Genomic DNA, 17,930 nt, shown 5'->3' with positions numbered 1-17,930 from the left:
GGAGTGAGGGGATGCGTCCCGATGTGCTGCAGAAGCTATGGAGGCACCGAGAACGCCAAGCACAGCAAGCACATTAGCTTCAGGACTTCTCCTCTGTGTTCCCTTCCCACAGTGGCCCATGCTTGGAGAGCTCAGCCCAGGTGGGCAGGGGGCACCAAAGCTCGACTTGGCACTGCAAAACTGTTTTAACTGGTTTACGTAAGGTGCTGCATAATCTGCCAGCTCCTGACAGCAAGGAAGGTCCCTGTCTTGGCTGCTTCGGTGTCATGCATTTTGTAGCAAGATTAATTTGCAGTTTTTATATGGACAACATTGTCCCCTTCATATGCATTTTTGGGACTGGACTTGTGTCCAGTTGCTGATGTTACAGACTGGCAGTAGTTTGCAGTCTGCATGGCTCTATAGGATCTAGCATGAAATAAACAAGCCTGGGTTTCTTTTTCTTTTTAAAAGAGTTGGTGTTTGTTCACTCAATGAACATAAACCTGGTGATACAAGCAGCAGGAGCCGATTTGAATGAGCTGTGGAGGTGGTTTGCAATCAGGTGTGCCGTACGCACTGTCCCAACTTAAAGCTTTAATTGGTTTCAACAGAAATTACCTCTGCAAGTTTTCTTTCTGGGCTAAGGAAAGCAAGAAATGCCAACTGTTTAATTTACCTGCAGTCCTAAACGCTCTGAGTGGATCCAACTGATATTCCCACCCCGAGTAAATGCTTACTGCCAGAAACACCTAGAGTGGAATTCACAGGATATTTGGATTAATCGGCTGCTCATCTAGGTGACTGCCCAGCCATGTCTTTTAATTAGCTGAAACATAACTTTATTTTCTCTGGGGTCTTTGTCAGACCAGGATTACCCCTTCAGCTATGCCTTCTTGCCACCATGAAACTCTCATCTCTGGTGACTCTTTTGCATTTCTCAGTGAGAATTGTCCCTTACACAGAACTTTGTTGTGAGTTCAGTCATTAATAGATACATTTCTTGTAGATGTTCTCACATATAGCCTGTTCTTTGAAGGCAGTTAAGCACTTTGGGAAGACACTGAGTTTCTCGTAAGGACATCACATTGTCTCTGTGGTTCCCTGGTTACCCATCACTGCCTTTTGTTCTTTCAAGTGACTTGATCTTATCCAGAAACATAATTTTTTATCAGTTCTGCAGAGATTTGGAGAAATATGAATGACAGTCCCTTAATATCCCATGACTTCACAGCAGCTGCCACAGAAGACTTGCACAATGACAGAGTTTATGCAGCCAGAAGGGCAAATTGTTCTGCAGTTAGGCAGGAGATGCTATAGTTGTGTCGCAGTCTGCCATCTGTCATGGAAAAATAGCTGAAAAGGCAGATAGGGTGGAAATGACAGCATGATCACATCCTTGCAGTGCCTGGTGTCCTCTTCTTTCCTCAGAAATGCCACTTGGCTTCAGCAAGGCAAAAGTGTGGTTGGCCAGAAGTGAGGGATGTCTGTAAAGATGGCCATGTGGTGGTCAGTGAAGGATGGCTGGCCATCTGTTTGCTAATGAAGGGTATGGGAAAGCTTTTCTCTCCTTAGACCTATCCTGGCTGTGAAGATTCAGAAAAGTGAACATCAGATCCAGTGTTTCCCCTGCAAGGTGCTGGGAGTGGGATTTACTTTCTTATAGGGACTTTGGCAGTCCCGTAGGACTAATCCCAGGCAGATCAAGGGGTGATCTGACCATGCCACACATTAAATGGTTGTGGAGGCCACCGTTTCCATCAGAACACACTGCGTTCCTTCTGACTGCTCCTCTAAATAGTTTTCTAATTAAATGTAAGATCTACATAAATTAAAGGTTTGTACATGCCAACAATTGGAAATATGTTAAGGTGACTTGCGAGCCTACAATTCGGAGTCTCCGAGCTGTGAATGCCCAGTTCCTGCCCATGAGCCCTACGGGATGCTGATCTGCATCTGTAGGCATGCGGCTGCATCTAACGTTTGGCTGTACGAGCCGTACCTGAGCTCACATAATACGCCTGTCACGAGAGCTGGAACTGTGTGCACTTCTCCAAAATCCCATGCTAATGCCTCTGTCACCATGCTGTTCTCATCCCCAGCTTAGTAATAACATCTTTTAAAAAATATTTTTTATTTTTATTGTTTAGGCTTGCCTGCACTTTCAAGCATGAAGCCAGAAGAAAACTGGGTAATGCAGTCAATTTGAATGGACTGCTTCAGTCAAAAAACCCTCTGTTAATTCCTGCTGTTTTGCAAGCTGTTAAAAAATTTAAAAAGACAGTAATTCGTGCTGTTGTAGACATGTAAAATAGCACAAATAATTGAATTTTAATTTTTTTTTTTTTAACCTCTTTCGTCTTGGAAAATTACAAGAACATATAAAACTAGCTGCAAGGATGTAGAAGTGAATAATAAATAAGATGTAGGCTTTGCCTCAGAACGCATTTATTGTTTCAATGGGACATGTGAGACATCTCCATGTGGGAGCATATATACCATTTTCTTTCTGTTTTCCTTGGATCCCTTGAAAGGGAGGCCACTAGTCAAAGAATGGGTAAGAAAACAAAGTTATTCTCAGTTCGTTTTTCTCTGACCAGGGCTGTTACAGTTTTTGCTGGCTGCGAGTTGGACTTCCCAACCTGGAAAGGCATAAGAAGTCGACTGTTATCCTGCAGGCCATGATGTGAGCTCTGGGAAATGAGATGGCTCCTTCTCAGAGGCACGCATTCACCATCCCCATCCATTCAATAAGGTCATCTTCAAATGAATATTGTTGCCAGCTTCTGGCCATATGGGCTGCAGCTCCAGCAGAAGGCAGCTGGAGAACGAGGCTGCTTAACCTTTATCCTGTGTCTGCACTCTCTTTTACCTCCAGCTGCACAGCTGTTTGTGTAAAACGCAAACGACCTTTGCTGAGAAGGATGGGGTGCTTCCAGAAAGTGAGCCAACCTAGCACGAACGTGTTTGTGCTCCCGTGCCACAGGGAGGCCTCTTGGGGCAGGTGAGGAGCTGCTGACCATCCTGCATTCGGCCAAGTTTCTCTCTGGGACAATCCAGTACTGCATTTGTACCAAACATGAACAGGTCGCTGACTTGAATTCTGTCCCTTTTTGTAATTTTCTACAAACCCATAGATACTTACACCTCCTACAGATCACTAGACGGTGTGATGTGGCCTGCTGGCATAGGCTTCCAGAGGTTCCCTTTCATTGAGCCAAATGACTTGTGCGTGACTAAAACATGTTTACAGCTCCTGAAGATGCCAAGGGAGGAAGGATGCTCTGCTGCCAGCCACAGCCTGAGCCGTGCCCCAGCCTCTGCCCCCAAAACTTTTGCTTCCCAGGACAGCCCCGGGAAGTATCTGCTGGGATTTGTATAGACCAGCTCCAGCACCGATGCAGAGGGAAATGAAAATAATTTTTTCACCTTACTTTACCAGTAAGTCTGTTTATGGGATATATCTGGAGATCTGCTGAAGCAATTTAATTATTCAGCTAATTGGGAGATGAGTTAATTTTTTTTTTGTCAAGCCATGCAAGGTAGTCAATGGGTTTAGGATCCTACAAGCCCAATACCAGTTGGTTCGACGTGGACCTGGAGCTGCTGATAGCCTTTTTTTTCCCTTTCTGTTTTCGTTGTACACTAACAGGGAGGTCAACATTATTTATTCTTTCTATAAAGAAGAAACAGTATCAAGTGTTCTAAAAGCTGTGACCTAAAGGTTTTCTTTGTGCTGTGCAGTCAAGGGCAAGGCTTGTATTCAGAGCTGTGGAGAGGCAGATGACTACGTGGATCGACATAATAAAAATTATTCAACAGAAATTAAAAAAAAAAAAAGGAAAAATAGAAATCTGGAGATCAAATATTTGATGGCAAATGCAGTGAAACAGGTATCAAGAGATGGCTGTGTTTGGAGTGGTAAAGACCAAATTACCTTCCCGGCAAAAGGGTGGCTAAGTGAGTTTTCCATCCGACCAGCAGCTGCTTCCCGCTGACGTCGTTGGCTTTTCTTTGAAATAATGGGGCAATTACGATGCCTTGTTGACCTCAGGAGTGTTTGTAGGGAACAAGAGGAGAAGCATGGGGAGGTCAGGGCACACTATCACAGCAGCAGAGCATCACCTGTGGGCAGAGGCTACAGGGTATCTGTAGGACAGAAAATCTGATTTTTTTTTTTTTTGTTTTTCCTTCCAAAATCACTCCCAGAGACCCTGAGGCTGGGTATAGAAGCATGCCCAGCCCTGCAGAATAGTTTGGGCCTGTGCAAAATACAGGAGTGGGTCCTCAGGTTGAGCTGGGGTGGATGGAGCAGGACCCGGTCGCTGTCGTGCTCCCCAGTGCCCTGCGCCGTGGGGCTGGGTGCTGCCACGTCTCCCTTCTCCAGCCACGGAGGGCAGCATAGTGCAGGAGCTCTGCAGCAGCGCAGATGGGCTGAGCTGCAGAAGGTAGCGGAGCACTTCCCCAAATTTTCTCTCCAGTGCCTTAGCTTCTGAGGCTAATGAAGCTTTGAGGGATAATGTGAATTGCTGCATAAATTGATGTCCTTTGCTAATTGCATCAGCATTTTGCTTTGATGAAAGCCTAGAAAAAGGTGCCAAGAAACTAATAACATACAACATCAATAGCTGTTTAAAATAAAAAAAAATAAATAGAAAAAGAAGTCAATGATTGGTTGAATGTACGATGATTCATGGAGCCATGAGTCAGCTCACCAGGAGATGTTTTTTAAGTGTTCAGTGAAAGGCTTTATTTCAAAACAGTAAAAGATCTTCCCCTAAAAAAAACATTCCTAAACGTTGTCAGAGCACCATTCAGACTCCTAAGATGAAGGTCACCTAGCTCTGCTTGCTGGGATGCAACTCACCGTCACCCACAAGTAGCTGTGGCCCTCTCTAGTTTTTTTTCCCTCCTCCTTGATCACAAGCCAGACTTCTTATCTGAGCAGCACAAAACCAGGTGGCCAGAAACCAGGCAGCTATTGAAGGACTCGAGAGCCAAGTGGCTGACCGGCCAGGGCTGCTGTGAGTGCCTCACGAGCCTTTCCCTGGCCAAGTTGGATCGAGGCACGCTGCCTCCTTTTAGCTCGGGGTCTGACAGAAGGCAAAGCCCTGCTACTCCTGCACCACGCTGCCAAGCACCTCTGGCTCAGACAGCTGGTAGTAAACACATTGTTATTACCTGGTGATCATGTAGGAGTTGAACCCGTTCACTCAAGTTGTCTAAGGACAGAAAAAGCCTTGCAAAGTGGTGCTGCTTGCAGAGAGCCTGGGGCCGGTTCCTGTGCAGCAGTTGCTGTTCCTGCAGCATCTCTGGCTGCCGGCTGCCACTCTGCTGCACCCATTTGGCACTTCCATCCTGACCTTGCGGCAACCTCCTGCTACTGCTGCGGTGCTGGCAAATGCATTTCATAGCTACAGCTTCCACCCTCCAGCGAGACCCCTCTCAGCCACCAGAACCGTTTGCCAGTGGGGTCACGCACTGTTGCAATGGAGGCATGAAAGCCGACAGCTGGTTTCACTTCCCCATTGAGGAAAGATCCAGCACCCTTATTTTCTGAGGTGCTATGACAGCAGTGTGCGATGGCCATGAGGAAACGGCTCGCTCTTTGCCAGCCCCGTCTCACTCAGCCACTGCAGCACAGGAATGAAAACAAACACCCCAACAGATGCTGCAAATGTGTGTCGCCGTGTTAGCCGCCGCCAAAATCGCTGCGCCGCATGTAAATATTTAGAGATGCCAATGAAGCATGCGAAGGTTTGAGCAAGCAGAGAGCTGAAAGGAGCCCAGAGGTGGGTGATGCGGGATGGCATTTCGGCGATGCACACACCTGCTGGGTCCAAAGGTCAAAACACAGCAGTGCTCTGGAGAAATACACTCAGGGTGCATGAAAGCGCTGCTTGAGTCTGAATGGAAGAGGAACTGAAGAACAACATTGCAACCATGGGGGGACCACGGAGGGTCATCCACTGCATTTCCTCACCCTGCAGCTCCTGGCTGTGCTGGAGAGCTCACCTGCATTGCTTTCCTCTTGTATTCCTTTTTTCTCCCTCATCGGTACCAACCATGCTCCTGGAAAGAATCAGAAGCCTTATTAAACAATATATAAATGCCTACACGATCATGCATTGCTAAACAGAATTCTGAGAACAAGTAATTTCAAGCCAATCTTATTTATTTCTTATGTGGAGTTGCAGAATGCATTCATCTGTCTTTATCTTCACAGGACTTTCAATGTCGTGCCTATAATGTTTCTATAAACTAGTAGAGCAAATACAGGGTAAAAAAAATTGCAGTAAGGTGAGTGTATTAAAAGTTGAAAGACTGTTCTCAATGAGCAGCAAGTAATGGTTTAGGCAATGCAATGATTTAAAGGTAAAGACATGGCCAGCTCTGCTGCACATCACAAGGAGCCCAGAGGAAAAACAACAGAAACAAGTCAAGTTTTCAAAAGAATCCTTATCAGAAACTGTGGCTTGAATGGGGTTTGTTTAGTCCACGAGGGAGACAGTTGAGGAGAGGGAGCAAACGTTCATCTAGGACGACTGGAACGAGCAGTGAGCCACAGGGAGCAGGAGGGGGCAGCGGGGCTGCTGCAGGGGCTGCAATGCGATGGGTTTCTTAAATTCCTCTCCTACACAGCACAGGTGAGGTCTGCTTGGATCTGCCCTCGCGTACTGAGAGCACAGCAGCTCTTGCTGTCCCTTCACATCTTTCTTACCTCTTTACTTTCCCAACCTCACGCCACTTTCCAATTTAAGTTGGTTTAGTTAAAGTGCAAGCTGCAACATCCTGAAGGAGTGGCTTACTTTAATTAATCTTAAACTGATTCTGAATCAAATTCAATAACTAGGAACAAGTCACCAAAACTAATATAACTGTATCTGTATAGGGGTATCCCTCTTTAACTAAATACTTTTAAAGCCATGCTTTTATTTTATATGGTACAACTTTATGTGGGAGATGCTTGGATCACTTAAATGCTTTTAAAAACATGACTAAAACTTTACAAATTAAAAAAAGCTCATAGAAGTCAACAGAAATACTACATGAGAGTGATCTGGGATATTAGTTTCATTAATTGTTGGTTTAGTCATTGGGTTTCTCTGTCTCTGTCAGCCCTGCAAGCCGGGGCACCACAGAGCGCATAGGAGGTGCCGAGGACCTGAAATCTGGTCTTCATCTTCTCTTTTCCTCCTCGTGTCTGAAGAGTAATGGGCTTCCTCTTGCTTTTTAAAGCAGCATGATGGAAGTGGTGGCATTGCACGCACTTATGCAGGCTGAATGTGGTCCATCTGAGAGGACGATTCTGCTGTAAGCACATAACACTGATGTAACATTTACTGATACAGCCTCGGTGCTTCTTGCCACAAGGTGCAATTCCCAAATTGTCCCATAGCTAGTTATACAGATCTTATTGATTTTACGTGTTTGCTTGTTTGTTTTAAATCCCACCCAGAGAAGGTGAGAATGTGCTGATAAGAACTGATAGCAGCATCATTCATAACTCTTCTACAGCTTCCTTCATCTTCTAGTTTATACCCGAATGCTTGGTGTTTGCCATTATGCTGAGATCAATGTGTCAAAATGAGGTAGATTGTTAAAGGAGACAATTCTGCTTCTGAGGTGGAAAAAAGCATGAGGTATTTTCTCCGAGTTAATCAAAGGAATTCAAAGGGAGTTTAAATCTTTCAATTTTCTTTGGCTCATGGAGACGATGAAAAGTGTCTGACCTCCAAGAAACAAACTGAATTCATGCGGTGGCTCTGTTGATAAATAAAATGTCCATCCAGACAGAATATTGATTACTTAGGTATGATATGCTGAATCACAAATAGGACCATCAAATGCAAAAGCAAGAAAGTATTATAAAATACATCAAGGCATCCAAGGTGTTGGGTTTAATGCAAATAGGCAAGTTAAAGAAGTGATATTAAGCTAACAAGACTGAGAAATAGCAAGATGCCATTGCTCCATCTCATTATTCACGGCAGCATTAGTTCCCCTGCAGCAGCTCCCTCCGCCACATCCATCGGTCACGTTGGCACTTGCTTTAGGGTTGCCAAATTGTCAAAGGGACTGGAGCCCTCATGGATATTTGGACCCCCAAATGCTTTTATCTACCTGGCATTGAGACACTGGGATTTTGACTAGGTGATCTAGTAGAGAAGGAAATGCCTGTTTTGGGTCATTACGGTTGTGTTTTTTTGAAGCGTTGGTTGTGAATTAGATTTCATGACAGATTCCTGAAGTGACCATCTGCTGGAGTTTACAGTGGTGTTTTAGGTAGAGGTTACCCCAGCTGCAGCCAGGGGCAGGGTATACAGGGTGCAGGATCACCTCCCCTGCCTGCCAGGAGGACCTTTTATCTGTTGAGCCAGGTTCTGTGGGAAGCAAGAAAAGAGAAGAGAGAATTACAGAAAATGAGGCATAAGAAACTTTGACCTAGATAGATGTGCACTTCTTTTTGTGTTTCTTGTGGAAGTGAGATCTGGCCAGTTCTGCTGGTTATTACGTGTGTTTTACTACCAGAGTGAACTGAAGACATTTTGTAAAGAAGGTAATTTGAAATTTAAATGAATTACTTAATCCTAGAAGAAGGAAACTTCCTAAGGAAAATGCAAAATTAAAGATAACCTGCATCAACTTCATAATCAGTAGCAAGTAACAAAGTGACAGTTACAGACATACTTGCGTGAAAGAAATTAAAATAAGCAACCTTTGCTCTTTTTATATTTGTGCAAGAAGTAGTGATAAAATGCATAATCTGTTTCATCCTTTTCTCTATAGAAAGAACACGAGCTGCAATTAATTCCAAGTATAGCAGCACGGCTGAAAGAAGTGATCATAAACCAAACCTAAGACTAACAACCTGGGCAGGAATATTTCCAAGCTGAGATATTTTTGGACTTGTCATCTTTGGCTGAAGTTCTGAGCCCGTCATATTTTCTTTTGTATTAAATACATCATGTGTCCTGAAGCAAAAATGAAAATAACCCTGGACTTAAAAAGCTCTCTTCACAGAGTTCTGTAAAGTCTGTTTTGTTTGACTTTTCTTGGAAGACAGAAGACTTTAGATTGAAAGAATATGTGCTCTAGGAGGCACAGGATGATCCTTTAAGCAAACATAGACATCCCCAGTCGTTATTGCTATGGGGAGATATACCTTTAGCTATGGGAGAAGAAACAGGGTGTAACTGGGGTGGACAGAGGGAAGGACACTGTCATTCCTGTTAAAGGTTAACTTCAGAAAACCTGAAGGAATTGTGTTAAAAAAGGGACCCGTTATTTACAGTAATTTATGCCATTCAAGGCTTATCCAAAGTCAAGCAGTCTCACAGGGGTCTGCCAAATTACTGCATGGTTTAGGAGATGAGGTATTAGCCTCGGGCCCTTCTGAAGGACTTTTATGTTGCTGGACTTTTGGGTAAGTGAGGGGGACGCGATTTCACAATATCTTCGTGGGCCTAAAGAAGCAGAACAGGACAAGGATGGTCTGATTGAAGACATGAGCTGAAAGGAGAGTTTAACAGCCAAAGAGAAGCACGAGGCACTGGGGCTGTGCTGATGTGTGGCCAGAGAGGTAGGACTGATAAAAAAACTGTGTCTGCAAAAACAACGGTCGGAGTCCAGGGAGTTCAAGAAAATGCCTGTCAGCATTTTGGAAAATGCAAAGAATTCTGCTCAATTCAGTAGCTGAATATATTACAAAGCAGACCTTAAGTTCAGTTGCTAATGGACCAACACACAAGCTAGCACAAGTCCCTTAATGTTACAGAGAAAGAGTATCACCAAACACAAAGATGGATTTTTAGATGGCCTCTGTCATGGGCTGTGCCTGCCACCACGGGAGGCTGCAGCCCATGGCTGGCAGGATTTGCACAGGCGACTTGCTTCACATACCGTGTGGCTGAACACACAGCTGGGGAGGTTTTCTGCATTTTACACGTTGAAGCTGGGACACCGCGGTCAGGCTCCAGCCCTCACCAAGCCTGAGGTAGGCCGCCAAAATCTCACCCTGCACTTTTATGTGACTTTGTGCCTGTGAGGTGAGAGACAGAGTGGAGTTTCATGGGATTATGCACACGATTTCTAATTCTAATCCTCCAGATTACGAATGGAATGCTTATGGGTTAATAACCAGTGAATGTTAATGAAAATGAGTATCAGCTGCACTGATCCCCAGAGTCTTTTTTTTTTTTCCTGCAGTTTTATGTCTTTTGGAAACAGAGAGATTCCCAGAAGTGGCTTTGCTTTTTTGTTTGCATGTGGAGCCATTTGGTTCATATTGTTACCACGTCTCCCCTTGTCCCCTTCACTGCCCAGGTGATGCAGCTCTCTGTTAGCTGCTTCTCTCGGGGTCAATAATTTTAAAGCTAGCAAGGCTGAAGAATTAAATAGGTAATGGTACATTCGGTAAATGTGTTAACAGAAGTAATTTTACCTTGATGCCTAGCTGAGAAATTCAATCATCAAGGTATCAAACTATTCCTCTGCCATCAAGAGACAGAGTCATATCCATGTGTACAGAATGAGTACTCTCACAGGAGGCATGCACAAAAGCAGGAATCTGGGTCGCTTTTCCCCCTTTCTAAACTCTGTGTTCATTATAACATACTATTTTTGTTGATGTTGTTGTAGTTATTAATGAGTAATTATTTTCCCGTGTTCTTAACCTTACCACTTGGGTAAAGACTAGAAAGCAAGTAAAATCGTGGTGACATCTAGTGGCTGCTGGGAATTCACGGTGGCATAAGGGGTGGGAATACCATCGCTTTGGACGTTTAAGCATGCTGTGCACAAAACGAGGATGTTAAAATGGAGCAAAGAATGAATTAAAACTGTACGGGATGTAATTATGTGACCAGTCCCATAATTTAATTCAAGCATGTTTTCGAACTCTCAAGAACACAAGTAATGATTGCAATCAGACCAAGCAAAAGCAAATTAATTTCCAAAAAGGCACGTTAGTTTGTGATGAAATAGAGGAGAATTTGCCTGACAGGTTTTATGGCTGGAGGAGAAACTGGGGCTTTCATACAGAGAATCTCCGTGGCTACCATTTTATTCAGTATCCAGTCAACTGCTTAGAGCTGAGCTATTCATCATAAAGGCTATTTTAAATATTTCTGCAAAAAAATAACACCCTGGTCCCTTTGACACCAGGACTTGTTTAGGCCCCAAAGCCATGTGCCTGCTGTAGACCGCTCAAACTTTTGTGTCTTCAGGGACATTTGGGACAATGAGAGGAAGATCTGCCCAGCATATTACTGAAATTTAAGACTAGTTTGCGGATGTCTCGTGACAGAAATTTAGACCAGTTCAAAATATTTTGAAAAGCTAATTGCAAAGAAAGTAATAGGTCGTAGTGTGTTAATGAGGAAATACAAAAATACATATTTTGTGTAGCTGGAGAATAGGAGGCAGGGTGTTGGGGTATCCCAAGTATAGCTGGTATTGAGACAAGAAATACTAATCTGATTTAAATTTAAATATATAGGTTGTGCAGCTGGCACGAACAACAAGCTACTGTCAATACATACCAGAGGTGCGTGGTTAACTGTAGGTGAGGAAATGTTTGGAAAAAAAACAAGTTCAGAAAGGAAACTGCCTTGCCCAACCATTATGTCTCATCCTTGCCATTAACACACAGAATAACCACAACCATCAAAAATCCAAACAAACAAACAAAACCAAACAAGAGCTAATGTCAATTAAATGCAGTGGAATAAACAGATAGCTGAGGCGTATCCAGAGCTGGGTCACTCCTCCCCACACGCCTCCTGCTGCTGCAGCCCTGTGCTTCCACGGCCATCCAGCTGGCCTGGCGGTTTGCTGGGACAACTTGAAAGCAAGAACTCTGGGGAGATTACGAGGGAAATTGAGGCTTGTGATGATGCAGTTGGCAGGTTCCAGCATGGCCAGTTGATGCAACACATGGTCCAGCTAGTAACATGGGTGCCCCTTACACATAATTTGTAAGGAGGTGAGAGTTGTGTTTATTATGTATTTGCAGGCAATATGCTGTCAATTACTGGCTCTATTTACACCTGTAACAGCTCAGCTCAGAGGGAAGTGAGTTCCTTCCCCCTCTGTGGCTGGGGCAGAACTCTCCCTGCCACTGTGTGCATCCTCCAGCAAGTCGGGACTCAGACCACCAGCCCCTTCCTAAGAGGAAAAAACAAGTCCTGCCCTTTTGAAGAAGAACCCAGGTCAGAAGCACAGACCGAGTGCCATCCAGGTAGCATCTAGGCTGCTGGAGGTACACAGTGTGCCCTCCCACACCAGCCCATGCGAGACACGTGGAGAAGTGAGGTGCTGCCCACGGGTGTCATCGTCTCATTGGGGCCACTTTTCATAGAGTGCTACTCGGAGTGAATGGAGGCACCAAGATCCAACCGTGAATAAAGGTTTTTGGACTGGGATTGAATATTATTTAAAAGTGGCTAAATGTTATTTTTGCATTAAAGTCCAATTTTCAAAATAGGGTTGAGAGCAAGGAAAGCAGCAGCTCCCTGAAAGCCCTAACCTCAGGGCTTGTCTGCATGAGGAACTTTACTACCATTTCTCCTGTTGTCAAAGTATAAGTGAATTAAAATAAATCCAATTATGGCTGAATTTTCTCTGACGGAGTGCATCCACACGGGCTTACCATCTGCTTTAACTAATCTGTGCTATGAATTCATAGCACTGTATTGTTTGAGTTAGTCTTCTGGGGTACTGCTGGGTAAACAATGATTAAATCTGTTTAAAAAATATGATTTACACTAATGCTTTCGTAAGGGTGTTTCACATAACTTCAGTCTGTTTTGGAACTGTGTTGCATGTAATGTTAACCTGTTTTTAAACCGATAAAAAGAAATGGGTGTAAGCTCTTAATATGCAATCCCTCACTTAGTATTGATAATGATTTATGTTGGGTTATGTTGAAAGAACTCCTGATTGACTCAAATTACATAGAAGTAAGCCAGTGGCCTGGCGAGCGATTTTATGTGTAGGGAGCTGCCCATGTTTAATGGGGCTTAAAGCTGTCACACCTTTAATTGAACTGTTTCAACACTTTTTATGTACACACAGTCAGGGTCCTAGATAATTTATAACCCTTCAAAACAAATAAGGAAATTCATGCAATTCCTTAGGAAGAGACGGCTATAAATACAAAAAAAATGATCCAGGATGTCATTTCCATTAGTTAGCTACTTTACTCATTTTATTTCTCTATCCTTCCTCACTTTTTTTTTTTTTTAATATCAGTTATCTTGATGAAAACCCTTCCAGCACTGTTCCTGGCAGAGGAACCTCATGAGAGGGCTGGTGTCATTGCCAGCATCCACTGCAAGACTGGGGTGCTGCACTCAACACACCCCAAAAACACTTCTCCTGCCCAGGCAAAGCACTGCTGGCTCTGCATTAGGTTTAAGCCAGGACTAATAGGTGTCCAATTAATAAAGAGCTACTTCTGTCTACCTGCCACTCACCTAACACAGACACATCGATATGAGCTCATTCTCAGGATTAGCACCGTAGCCCTAACATTTGTCTTAATTCAGTGGCAATATTTTCAAAACTCCCTTTAGCTCCTGGTTTGTGTGCTGCTGTTACTCATTAGGCAGAATGCGGGCCATCATGTTGGGCTAGATTTGCAGTGGAGAGTTTCTAAAGAGAGCACTCCATCGCTCCAACTCATCAACAGAATTCAAAGGAAATTTAGGGTTTTATGCTGTGGCTGGCAGAGAAGATGAAAGGAACTTGACCTCGGGGGAATCAAGAAAGCTTCTCTGATGGCTCCACAGGAAAAAAAAAAAAAAAAGTGCTTGTCCAGAAGCTTCATTGCTCATTTAAGCTGTTTTTAATGAATCCTGAATAGAAAAGTTCATCAAAAGCAAGACAGAGTCAGTAGCAGAACACAATGTATTAGGGTGCCCGAAATGTTGGGAATTAATGCTGCTGGACAGGCAGCACAATTTGGGCAAAAGGGCAGGAATTTTGCCTGCTGTGAGTCTTCCCTGTGCTGCCCTGCCCGGTGCTCATCCACTCCAGTCCTCGCAGCTGTGGCAGAGATTCCTCCTCCAGCAGAATTTGAATTCCTCCCACTCCTCCCCGCATTTCTTTGTTAACTAAAGAGAGAAAACCAGATTTATCTGCCTTGGAGGTGGTGAGACCCGTGCTGCAGCTGGGACACCCTGACCCTTGCGTCTCTTCTCCTTGCTCACCAAAAGATGCCAGCAAAGAGCTTCGGTTCCTTGGAACCAGCGCTGCATCAGGAGCCTTCCCGCTGTACACTGGATACCAGATTTTTCTTGAAAGTCCTGCTTTTGGTGTGTTTCCCAGTGGGACCTGGCATACGGAATGAGCGTGTCCTCCTGCCGAGCTGGGTAACCTCACTGGGTGGAGACAAAGGGTTAATGCATAGGTGTTCCCGCTCATTTCAGCACTGAGGTTTTTCCAATTATAAAAAAATAAAAATCCCCTGCATGTCTATGCCTATAATAATTACATTGCCATATACTGTACAACAGAGAAATCTTAGAAGGAACAGTTTAGGGAAATAGGGAGCGTGGACTTTTGTTGACCTTGAAGAAATATATTCCGTAAAAATCTTTAAAGGCAAATGAAAGAGGCAAAATGCTTTTATAGACATTTCTGGGCTTCTAACGTGTGTGTGATTAACTGCAGTGCCAGGGTGAGTGCAGGCAAAGCCCGAAGCAAGGCACACTCTGCCTTCCACCACAGGAAACCCCAAACTGGGATAGCAGCTGGGGGTTTGTCTCATCACTAATATATTCTTCAAGAGGTTTTTAAAGCGAGCACACAAGAGCGTGGGGAATCACACTGGTTCAGTAGGGCTGGAGACAGAGTAAAATTACAGTGACATCTAGTGCTCATAAATATTTCACAAAGGTGCTATGAGCAAAAAAATAAAACATTTATTGCCAGGGAGCATTCTGATCGCGTAACGCACAAAATCAGATCATTAACCAAGGGCAGGAAATGAGGTGGGATACAAACGGGGGAGATGATGCGAATTAAAGTGTTGCAGGGATGCTGCAGAGCCAGTTCCCAGCGCTGGGAACGGTTGCAGGTGGGTTTCCACGGGGATCTGTGCTAGGTCTGCATTTCTCACTCTTTCTGCAGAGTTTGCCATTGGTACTAAATTGCAGCGTGTTCGTATAAAAGCAGCTTGACGTTTTCACGCCTGGGAATAGAACTAATAAAATGGTGTGTAGCTTCCAAAAGCACATGCCGCTCCCCAGGGAGAGGAGAGCAAGATGAATCCTCGTCAGCGGCAGGAGCAAGCAGCGCATCCACAGCTCCTCCCGAGCAACGGCCCAGCACTGGAGGAAAGCAAACGGAGGGAGAGCAATGACATGATCTTTTTTTTTTTTTTTTTTTAAGCTGTTTTCTGCTGGTTTTGGCTGCCTGATGAGCAGCCTGACCAGTAGCCTGCAGTTCTGCAGTCCCACCTCAACTACGCCACAGGTTACCGAGAAAAGGAGGAAAGGGAGTAAAGCAAAGGCTTCCTGTTGATCCTTGGGCTGCTCCTCATCCGTGCCTTCACTGTGCAAAGGGATGAAAACCACGACGGTCAGGTTAGCGGAACAGCCACCCGGAGCGATAAGCAATGCACTTAGTGCATTGATTTTGCGGCTTTAAACCAGGTAGATTTGTGGCCGCGTAAATATGCAGTCAAATTTCTTCTGATGAAACATTCAGGAGAGCTTTTAATAAAAGTTGGGAAGGAAGCTCCCAGCCAATTTCAGAGGCCTTCCCATGAGTCCCCAGCAGCCAGGCAGGTTCAGGCTATTAATTATTAGCTGAAAGCCTAATATACCTTCCCACCCACCTCAGGTGCCACTGGAGAATGTGCCTTAGGTGTATGTGTAACGGAGAGACAAATTCAGGTGCAGCGGAGGTTTTGGCTGCCTCCAGGAGTTGTGGGTGACAGCACCAGAAATTGGCTGCCTTTTACCTTATGGTCTGAAAATGTACAGGGTGGATGCCACTTAAATCATGTCCATCATCCCATAGGAAAGGCCACTCACCAGTTCAGATGGTCAAGGATCAAACTGGTCCTTGCTGGAAAAACATAATGCTGTTGTGGGTAAGGGGCCTGGGGCAGCGGAGCAGAGCCAGAGCTGGTGCCAGGGATGTGTCTGTGCCACCCAAAGCTGCTGAGCCCGTGACACCAGTGTCCCCCAGCATGGCTCCCGAGCATAGCAGGGAGAAAAGGCAGGAGCTGCAGGTTGCCACAGTAACCTCCACTCCACCACCTTTTGCTTTTATTCCAGGAAAAATCTGTCTCTCTGCAAACACCCAGCGCCGTGCACATGACTTACACTGATCGTGTTCATGGTGGGACTGCTGAATGCCAAGGATCGGTGCGGAGGGGCCCTGCAGGACCAGCTCCTTGCTTCTGAATCTTCCCCCAACTTCCAGACTCTCCTTGACACAGCCAAAACAGCACGGGTGAGTCTGGGGGAGTGCTGCCAACCCCAAGCATCTCTCCTATTTTTCCCTGCTCGTACTCCTGATTCAGCTGCGGGGCAGAGGGAAGGCATTGTCATCGCGAACGCGTGTGATTTCTGTGATTCGTGTTAGTGCGTTGTGATGAGTATGTGTTTTCTGAAGGTGCAGATGTTTTATTTTTATTTTTTCTTCTTTGCTGTCACTGTACCTGTCTGTTTCCTGCTCTTCACTGAGATAAAAGGTTTCCCTCCCACCTACCTCTCCAAAAAATAAAATATCTGAGTAGCAGGAATGACAGAACTCTTGTAATTGTTCCTCAAATTGCTTGTTTCCAGGCTGATTGCCTGAAATAGGGCTGATCCTCAATCCCACTGAAGTCAATGAGAGCTTTTTCACTGAAACAACAGCTTTATTTTGGAGAAGCTTTGTGGGGAGCAGGCTCGAAGTCAGGTGAAGGCAAGCAGCATTGCTATGTGGGCTCCAGCAGAATAATGCCAGTTTTACCCTGCTGAGGACAGGGCTTGGTAGTTTTGTTGCCAGAAGATAAATAACTGCTCGTAAATGGTGGCTGCTGCTGCATTTAGGCACATGGAGAAAGATTTTCAGATTTAATATATCTATGTATGTGTGTATGCATATAGAGAGATATTAATTTTCCTGTAATATAAATCAGATCATTATATGATCATATACATTATATGAACATATACATTATAAAGCCAAGATATTTTCTGTTTAGGCAAATTAAGGAATATTTCCCTTTGAGATGTTCTTCATGTTGCTTTATCCCACTCACGGAAATGTTTTTCCCCACAGTATTCCTTCAGGTAAATGCCTCTCCTTTAGTCAGTGTACTTGTGGATTAGCTGCCAATATTTTCCTCTTGAAATACCTTGCAAAAATATTCTTTGCATATGGTACACAGGTTTGAATAGCCAGTTATTCATGTACCTGATAATGATCGAGGCTGTTGACTTGCAGATCCTCTTTGTGCAGGTGGGCCATGCCTAAGCAGCTGGAACTACACGTGCCCTTACCACAGCACATTTCTATACTTGTTTAGCAGCAGTATGGGATTTTTGCAGGTGATCAGCTGATTAAGTCTAAAAGGATGTCCTATGTTGGTTTTTATATTAAGACCAATGTAACGTGTTTATTTTCACAAGGCCTTTCTGACCCTACACAGGAAAATGCATTGCCTTGCTATTGCCGAGCAGCTATTGATAACCATGAAAATGGGGTGAAATTAAACAGAATTATAAGGCTGTCCCTAGGGGCTGAGTATTGCCCCATATACCATCTCCTTTGCTCGCAGGCTCTGCTGTGATGCCCATTTTGCCTGGCGGCACCTCTGTAACAGAGGGGTGCATGAGGAAATGTCCCACGTGGGCTTTGACAGCGTGACCGGAGGCTCCCGTTAGAAAATGTGAAATGAAACCGTCTCGGGGTCCAGCCTGCGATGCTGAGGCCCATTACACATTACA

The sequence above is a fragment of the Anser brachyrhynchus genome (genome assembly GCF_964034855.1).
Source record: "Anser brachyrhynchus genome assembly, chromosome: 12".
Classification (NCBI taxonomy): Eukaryota; Metazoa; Chordata; class Aves; order Anseriformes; family Anatidae; genus Anser; species Anser brachyrhynchus.
The sequence above is the reverse complement of the archived record's forward strand: the minus strand, read 5'-3'. Positions refer to the sequence as shown.